This window comes from Macrobrachium nipponense, chromosome 17, assembly GCF_015104395.2.
Source record: "Macrobrachium nipponense isolate FS-2020 chromosome 17, ASM1510439v2, whole genome shotgun sequence".
In the NCBI taxonomy this organism is placed as follows: Eukaryota; Metazoa; Arthropoda; class Malacostraca; order Decapoda; family Palaemonidae; genus Macrobrachium; species Macrobrachium nipponense.
In genome coordinates, this window is record NC_087210.1 from 24,877,141 (window position 1) to 24,887,140 (window position 10,000).

General features: G+C 36.8%; 1 long non-coding RNA gene across 1 annotated transcript in view; it reads left to right on the top strand.

Moving 5' to 3' along the window:
• LOC135196140 (uncharacterized) overlaps positions 1–10,000 on the top strand; it is a 69,412-nt gene that overhangs the window by 6,448 nt on the left and 52,964 nt on the right. Inside the window, exon 2 of the long non-coding RNA XR_010310334.1 lies at positions 7,398–7,994. This is a non-coding gene — a long non-coding RNA (uncharacterized LOC135196140). The remainder of the gene's footprint in view (positions 1–7,397; positions 7,995–10,000) is intronic.

Here is a 10,000-nt window from a genome sequence, read left to right on the forward strand (position 1 = left end):
AGGGCAAGGTAGACCTGAATTGATAGAGCTTGTTCGCCTCAGTGGCGTGGTTGATATGGTGTTGGCGTCCCACTTCGGTGGTCGCGAGTTCGATTCTCCATTGAGGAGTGAGAGATGTGTATTTCTGGTGATAGAAGTTCACTCTCGACGTGGTTCGGAAGTTACGTAAAGCCGTTGGTCCCCGTGCTGAATAACCGCTGGTTCCATGCAACTTAAAACACCATACAAACAAACAATATAGAGCTTGTTTGGTTTCATGATTTTATGTTTATGATACAGTAATTCACGTTTATATGTTTATGATAAAGTAATTCACATCTTATAAAAGGATATGTACTGAGAGAGAGAGAGAGAGAAGAGAGAGAGAGAGAGAGAGAGAGAGAGAGAGAGAGAGCAATAATCGAGGTCTGTTTACATAGAAGTCTAAGTATACACTCTTGTGAATCACTTTTTTTAATTAATATTTTGCGCTACATTATCTATTTATACGGCGTATTCTCATTTTTTATTTTTTCAAAACATAAGATAAAAGCAATTGTGCGCATTGGTTACAAGAGAGAGAGAGAGAGAGAAAGCCGAGATGAAATATCAGTGGTGATAAAATATTCTCTTGTGTGTGATGATGATCCTTAGTGGCAACTACACTTATTAAGCAAAGCTAAACAAGACGAAAATGCCAAAACACATACCGTGCCGTTGGTGAACTTGCTACATGTAGCCTGCTTGGTGTTGTCCTGCCTGCTAATTCACATTTTAGATATTTTGACGGTGATTAGAGATGAAATATCTGCATTGATAAACTTTCGTTTTGTGTACTGATATGATATGTGTGTGATAATCATAATTAAGAGTCAGTTAAACTTGCAATGAAGTACACGGGACAGTAAATCAAGCAAAATAAAAATAATAGCAGCGCGTGATATAGGTTCTAGTGCTTGGCCTTTGGCCTAAATTCTACATTCAACTCGATACAGTAATGTCAGACTCTGGTAATGCGCTAAGAATTACACTCAAGCACAGAGAGCGAAAGAGTTCGCTTTCTTGATTGCTGTTGGCTTTGGTCAAATCTTGATTTCACTTAACATGTCATGAAACGTCGTTGTTCATCGCTTGTTATTGGCAGATATGGATACGTCGTAGGTTTAGGAGCGCATCGTAAAAGGTGAATGGGTGACAAATACTAAGGCAATTTTTTTTTTTTTTTTTTTTTGAAAGGCTGATAAACGTAGAGTCATGAACTATCGTATGGTAATTGCCTACTTCGGAAAACGTCATTGCACTCGGTAACAAAGATTTTTTACTTTTTGTGCTTGATCAGTCGGGTGTTTGAACTATTGTCAGTGGGCTGCAGTCGATATAACTGTTCTTCGATATACCTTTTGTTGGAGCACGTGGCGTTCTTAGCGGTGCATGCAGCATTGCAGGTCATGCTTGTGTTGTGTGTAGCGCTGGTGATTGTGTGCTTGGTGAAAATCGCAGCCAAGTTAACAATGTTGTTCTAAAGTACGCTAAAATTAATAAGTGATTCTTTCCCAAATAGTTAATTTTGAAGTGCTTAATGAATAACTAATAATATAAAATGCATGCACTAGATCAGACTGATGTAGAGAATTTGAAAAAAAGATATATATTGAATATTGCCAAACTGTTTTGGGAATGTGATATATTTGCCAAAAAGGTACATGCATGAACAATACTACGCTTGTAGACTATGGCTATTTATGCCTGCAATTTCTAAGTCCAAGAAAATGAAAATTGCACTTTGATTTTCTGAAGTCCTAACAATTGAACCACATAGTTAGGAAGATCATTCGATAAAGTGGAACAAACCTTCTAGTTGATTAGATAACTCTCTCCTATTGAATGTAAAATGAAGAGCAAGGGTTGAAATTAGCTACATATTAGAGAACATGATGTGGATGGTTAATTCGGAAATCAGAATACAAGGGATGATCAGGGATGCGAAAAATATATAAACAATTCACAGTGAGCTTATTGACGGACGGTGCCACAAATTTGTACTTTAGGTTTGGGAGAGGAAGTTTCATTAAACTCATGTGTTCTGCAACAGAAATGTGAGCCAGGCACTCAACAGAAAATGGGAACAGAACCCGACCCATTGCAGGATAAAATACTAGCATTAGAGTAGAAGAGACTCAAAAATCTTGAAGAGTTTGTTCAGGATACCGATATTTTGAGCAACGAAGAAATATACGAAAGTGGGCGATAACAACGATTTCTAAAATTAAACCACCGTGTTACGAAGCTTAACGGTGTATCTGATTATATTTCCTAGATTCAGTTCGTTAGATATGTTAGTATATTTTCATCTTTATTTGCAGGCTTTTTTGTATGTATTTCTTTACGGATTGTTCAAGCGTGATTTAGTGACATGTCCACATAATTGGTTTTGCTAGTTTTGTACCGATACAATGCGGTTGTTTATGGTTGAGAGACGAGTACAGAGAAGGATGTCATGGTATTTATTTTACGCTTTCGACTTCATTGAAATGGAATACGGAACATGGTTTTGAGCAAATTCCCGGGCTCAGTAATAGAAAAAGGTGTCCAAATCCTTCTTCCCCCAGAATCCTTTTGCCTCCTACTTCTACTAACGCGTGAAACGTTTTCTCAGGTACCTTTTTTGTGTTCCTCCTGTGTGGAAAAAGTCGTCACGTGGAACTTTCTGTCGTGTACGTTTCCATTTTTATTTGTTTTTATTTATCTTTCCCAAGACCTCCCAAGCAAACACTGAAATGTAATTTAATTCGAAAATGCCGTATTGCCAAATTATCAGTTTTGTAAGACGACGCCGAGAGAGAGAGAGAGAGAGCGAGCCAGCGTTACGATGATTAATGGAGCTTCCTGGAGATAGGGAGTTTGTCAGGAAGAAAAACGACGACGATAAGGAGGAAGGAAAGGTTGAGAAGAGTAATTTTCCATCTTTTTTTCCTTTCATTTCTTTGCCAGAATGCAGGGAGGAGCAACTGGGCTTCCAGGAATTCTTAGGGAAACTTTGCCGATATGAGAGAACCATCTACATCGTAGTCTTCAGCTCTTGGGATTACCAGCCTCACTCCGAATCTCGTTATACATAAATTTACGAATACACGTTTCCATAGATGTTTTCACTCTAAATATATATATATATATATATATATATATATATATATATATATATATATATATATATGATATATATATTATATATATATATATATATATATATAAGATATATATAGATATATATAATATATATATATATATATATATATATATATAATATATATATATATATATATATATATATATACACACACACACACACACATATATATATTATATATATATATATATATATATACATATACTACGTATATACACATCGATACGCTTTTATGTAGAGAAATGTTTGTATATTATATATATATATATATATATATATATATATATATATATATATATATATATATATATGAATTGGTAATTTTCGAAATGAACAATGGAACATAGTGAAAATGGTCATGAAACGTAATGACACCATACATGAATTTGGCGTGAATTGTTTTACGTATAGCAGAATGACAGTGCGAATGAATTTATATAGTAGAATGACAGTAAGCAGTAAATATTCTAGAAAGATGATATGAATTGCTTGTAAAGCAAAAATTTTTCATATTGCAAGCGTTTCTTGAATCTTGAATTCTGGGTATTGATATGTACCTAAGGGTGGTAATCGTCAGGAGTTTACAAATTTGGTCACAAGATCAGATCGGAGTAGGCGGAACGTTAAGGTCTTCATGTACTGAACGATTGTCTTTATCTTTCACAAAAACATCGTGTATGGGCTTGTCTGAATGCAAAAGACGGCGGAGTTTCGTGGGCTGAACGATCTCAGCGGGAATCTGTCACGACCTGGTTGCTGGCGCTTGCGACTTATGTCTGTCATACACGGGTCGTTCAGTGTGTATGTGCTTGTCTGCCGATATAACACTATCACGCACGTTTCTTATAGAGATATGTCATATCTTCCCGAGACAAAATCTTTGTTCAGACTTGAAATCGGTGCGGAGTTCGTTCATAGTATCTAAATAATGTGTGTGGTGTTGATAGCAACAATCGTTCAGTGTATGGGACCCTTTAGTTTTTGTACGCAGACCGTCACAGTTCGACCAGGTGAAGTAAAGCAGGTATGACGCAGTCTCTAGAGAGGTACTACCTCATCACCATTGCTCTCTAGGACTGTTATTAAATTTAGAATCAAGGGCAGAAAAAGGAAACGACTGCGTGAAAGACTGCCCGCATATAGAAGGGATAGGAAGACATACTATGACTTTCTTTATGAAGTAATACCTTAATTTAAAAAAGGAGGACATGAGGATGAATGGCAGAAAGAAAAGGAGGGTGCGAGGATGAAAGACTTTGTCACACTCCGATATTTAACCACATAAGAACTTAAAATTTTTTTTACCAGAATTTCGTAATCTTTGTTGCTTTAAACGTTACATAAGTACGGATTACCCCTATCAAGGTTTATGAATTCAGCCCAAACATTCATAATCCAGACACAATACATTTTCGGCTTTTACTGGGCACAGCAATCCCGAAGGTATTATTTAATTTTCTATGGTCCTAGCGGCAACCTCTTTCATTCCTTTTTACTGTACCTCCATTTATAATATTTCTTCCTTCTTGGTTTCAACCCTCTTCTAACAATGGTTTCATAGTACAACTGTGAGGTTTTCATCATGTTACACCTTTGAAACAGTTTTAACTCTGTTTCTCTTACAGCGCTGAAAGACCTCATAGGTCCTAGCGCTTAATCCGTGGGCAGACAAAACTGTAAACAATGTCTGAGAGACTTAATCCGTCGGCAGACAAAATCTGTAAACAATGTCTGAGAGACTTACTCCGTCGGCAGACAAAATATGTAAACAATGCCTGGGAGACTTAATCTGTTGGCAGACAAAATCTGTAAACAATGCCTGGGAGACTTACTCCGTCGGCAGACAAAATCTGTAAACAATGCCTGGGAGAATTAATCCGTCGGCAGACAAAATCTGTAAACAATGTCTGAGAGACTTACTCCGTCGGCAGACAAAATCTGTAAACAATGCCTGGGAGACTTAATCTGTTGGCAGACAAAGTCTGTCTGTTGGGAAACGAAAACTGTAAACAATGTTTTGGTGGACTCAATCCATTGGCAGACAAAATCTTTAAACAATGTCTGAGAGACTTAATCAGTTGGCAGACAAATCTGTTAACAATGTCTGGGAGACTTAATCTGTTGGCAGACAAAATCTGTAAAGAATGTCTGGGAGATTGTCTGATGGGAGACAAAATTTGTAAACAATGTCTGGGAGACTTAATCTGTTGGCAGACAAAGCCTGCCTGTAGGCAAACAAAATCTGTAAACAATGTCTGGGAGACTTAATCCATTGGCAGACAAGATCTGTAAAGAATGTCTGGGAGACTGTCTGATGGGAGACAAAATTTATGAAACAATGTCTGGGATACTGTCCGTTGGCAGACAAAATCTCCGTTGTTCATACGGCCGTGCCTGGCCAGTTAAGTTTCGGTGGAGATGGGCACAATACCTTAATGGCAACATGGCTCAGAGCCAGGAATACGGAAAGCGAATGGAACTTTTGAATAATAGCAATGATAACTTACTGTAGCATTGTGCCGTTAAAATGGTAAGCAGAAAGTGTCGTCTCATTGGCGCCAACAGAGAACATTGAGGGAAACTGAAAAAGAGAGTTAGTAACAGAAAAATTTTAAGAAAGGAAAATTAATGTTAAAAAAGATTAAAGTGAAATAAATTACTAGATATTTTATAATGCTTGAAAATCAAGGCCAATATACATCATGTTTTCATATAACAAATTACCATTTTAACGGATTAAACACGTATTGTGTATAGCTAATGTTTCAAATATAAAATTATCAGAATATATTCCCAGGGATATCGAGTTGTATTTGACTCCAATGATCAATGTAATCTTCATGTAATCTCTGCGTATTTTAGTCAATATTTTCATGTATATAATTAATTTAGCAATATATTCGATTCTTTGGCATTCCATTGAGGGGTGAGAGAGGTGTAGTTCTGGTGATAGAAGCTCACTCTCGACGTGGTTGGAAGTCACGAAAAGCCCTTGGTCCCGTTGCTAAATAACCACTGGTTCCCTGAAACATGAAAACACCATACAAACAAAAGCATAATTTAGCAATATAAATTGTTTACTATTATTATTATTATTTATGCATCATTCTCTGCAACGTTCGTGTGCCTGGCAGCCGTTTAGTTACTCCAGACAAAGTCTGGTGTCTTTGCTCGAAGCGCTCTTCATACAATTCGGCGATGTCCTCCGTAGGGGGTTAGTGCCGTCAGTTCACTTTGTGGTGCACAGTAACCATTACTTCAGGTTATTTGCAGCGTGCCTTCGGCCCTAGCTGAAACCACTGTTCGTTCCTTTTACTGTACCTCCTTTCATACTCTCTATTTCTTCCATCTTACTTTCCACCCTCATCTAACACTTCATTCACAGTGCAACTGCTTTGAGGTTTTTCTCCTGTTGACCTTTCAAACCTATTACTGTCAATTTCCGTTTCAGCGCTGAATGGCCTCATAGGTCCCAGTGCTTGGCCTTTGGCCTAAATTCTATATCTGTGTTCAGTCAAATTCAGCAGCAGCAATTCTGGCAAAGTAGCATCAGTGGCATGATCGGTATGGTTTTGACCTGCCTCCTCGGTGGCCGCGAGTTCGATTCTCGGGCATTCCATTGAGGGGTTAGAAATGTGTATTTCTGGTGATAGAAGTTACACTCTCCATGTGGTTGGGAAGTAAAGCCGTTGGTCCTGTTGATGGATAACCACTGGTTCCATGCACCGTAAAAACACCATACAAACAAACAAACCAAAAATTCTGGGCAAATTTACCTCCCGCAGCCGGTCTTGGGCTGCCCAGGTACGGCCGCTGTTTCAGCTTTTACAATTGTCTGCACAGACTTTGTCTGGGAACAGGGCCGAGTCTGCCAGACACTGCATAGTCGTTTGGACGAGGCCTAATTTACCCGAAGCTATTGTGTGTGTATTTCTCTGCCATCTGTTTATCTTTGGACTTTTTCTGAGAATGTCCTTCTCTCCTTTTGCAGATTTCATGGTAAGAGGAAGTATGAAGGAATCGAGGAAATGTAGAAATTGAATGCCTTTGGTCTTTGGTCCCACTCCTCCCCATTTGCTTCTATGTCAGATGCTTTTGGAACATTTTTTTTGGCGATGGCGTGGCAAAAATCTTTTTGAGGCAGTTTTTATTTGTCAAATAATGATTATCGTAGTTTGTTTATTTATTTATTTTTGTTAAATAACGTTCTTAATTATTATTTTCTTTTCAGATATGATTAGTCATCGGCCACAAGTCTGTCGTAGAAGGAGACACATTACGGATGAACTTCAACGTAATTTCCAAGACTGAATAATGATTTAACGTCAAGATAATGTGTTCAGCGTACGATATTGGTTTCTTTGTGAGGATATTTCTCGTTTAGAACCGAATAAATTTTGCATATTACCTGCTTTTCGATGATTTTCTAAGTCAGCCAAGAGCACTGTGACATTTAAAAGAAAATTGATATCTGTCAAACGAATTTTTATTCACCAGACAATTCCATAAAATTGGGGAGGCGTTGATAAATACTGTTCAGTCCATATTCGTGTTAAGCCCGAAAGATAAATCACGAAAAAACTATAAATGTAAAAGGGCATTAAGCAAGTATACAAGATCTCCAGCGTCCGAGAACAGAAGATCATGAGAGGATTTACTTTTTACCTCATAAATAAAAAACATTATTTGATTAGCAAGTGCAGTTTCGCGCGTTTCTGAGTTTTATTTGGGAGTGTTTAGGGGGAGTGTCAAGATAGTACCGTCGAGTGCGTTTCGTCAAGTAGTGATATATTGCGCAGAAGTCCTGCTGCAAATCATCTTAAATTTGGTAAGTGATTTACTTATTTGTTTCTAATTTGTGATGTAAATTTCATTACTCTTAAGGGTTGTTGTATTGCCAGTCAGCCTTGTATTTTACTGTATTTTTTTCTAGTAGATTAGTACCTTTAAAGGTGAGGTTCCCCCCAACATTTTTTTTTACCTATGCCTATATTTTAAGGTCACTCAATCACTAACCTTTACGGTTAGTGACTGTGTCCGCAAAATATTTTCATCTGTATTATTTAAAAGTCACAGGTCACTTTTAAAGCTAAAATTTAGTTTTTAATGTTTTATGTCACCGTGTTAAGTAAAGCTTGGTGCACATGTGACGGGGGTAGTAGGTCTTTTTTTTTTCTTTCTTTTTTCGATTTTGAGAGAATAGACAGACATGGTAGTGTTACTTTTGGAGTTCGCTTGAATAACATATTTGCCCTGGATCTTTCTTTCAAGATCCAAGACTTGATAATTTTTTAAAAAAGGTATCTTACTGGTTGGTGATGACATATGCAGATATCTTGTAACATGGCCGGTTTGTCAAGGATACAGTGAAATCTAAGGTAGATAGTTTCAGCATTTGTCTAATTTTCAGCAACGATCATAGTTAAATAATGTCAGGCTGTACAATAGAAGTACTTATGTGTGAAACTGCACCTTTTAAAGTGTGAGGTGATTCAAGATGCTACTACCATTGGAATTAGCTTGACCGACAAAATATTTGTTAAGATTTATAGCTTAAAGAATGTGATAATTATGGTTCTGGTGTACTGATTACATTAGAGTACAATTACGCTGAAGCTTCTCATTGTCAAAATAGAATCGAGATGGAATTTTGGCTAGGTTTTTTTTTTATTAATGTTCTTCATTGTCCCCAGTTTCTATTGATTTAAAGGAACTTGGTAGGCAGGCGCCCTTGATGTTTTCTGTTGTTTTACCCAATTATTTTTAATCTTGGTCTTTTTCAAGGTCACAGATCAGCTTAGAGGCCTGAATTTTAGATTATATTCTCCAGATCCCGAAAGTATGATAATTTCACTGAGTAGCCTGAACTGTATCTGTACATTTGCATTTCTTCATTTTGGTCGGCAGTCCCCTTGTGGTTAAGGATTTTTTTCCACATTTATTTGTGGAAAAAAAGCTCTTCAAGTCCGTTTAAACAGTATTTTTCTCAGACTGAAGAAACTAGTCATTTTGAAGGTAAAACATTTTAGACTATTGTTTCTCCGATTTTGACGAAAATTTTATGATAGGCAACTTGCGAACTAAGACACCTGTCCTCAAACATTATTTACCTTGTCCTATTTTCTAAGGTCACATTTTGTCTTTTCTGAATTAACATTTATGTAATTTTATTTTCACATGTCAGTTTTACTTTATCTACATCATAAAAATTATGACAGTCACAGGCCTTTCGTTTGTGGAGCTTTTGCAGGAAAGATGTCAAGTTTTAACTGTAAAGTTGCAGGTTGTGTTCAGTGGAGTATTCCACTCCCACCCTTGTCTATTAAAGGTGCGTCCCCACGGTCGAACAATGTCCGACGGACAAACATTGTTGCCATATCATAGGCGAAGCAGGATGACGTCAAAAGCGTTGAAACGATGGGAGTAGATCTGGCAATAAACAGTGGTACCAGATGAGGTTGTATACCAGTGTTTTTACTCTGCTCACAAGGCAAAGACTGGTAGACAATTGTTAATTGGTAACAATGTTTGTTCGACGGACATTGTTCAACCGTGTGGACGCATCTTTAGTCTCACAAGTTAAACTTAAAGTCATCCCTGTTTCCTTATTATTTCCACGAACAAAATGCTAATAGGGATGCGTGCAATATTATGTCATAATTGATGAAATGAATATGTGTGTATATATATATATATATATATATATATATATATATATATATATATATATATATATATATATATATATATATATATATATTATATATATATATATAATATATATATATTAAATTTCTGACTCACGTCAGAATAGAACCTTGGTCTTTCAATTGA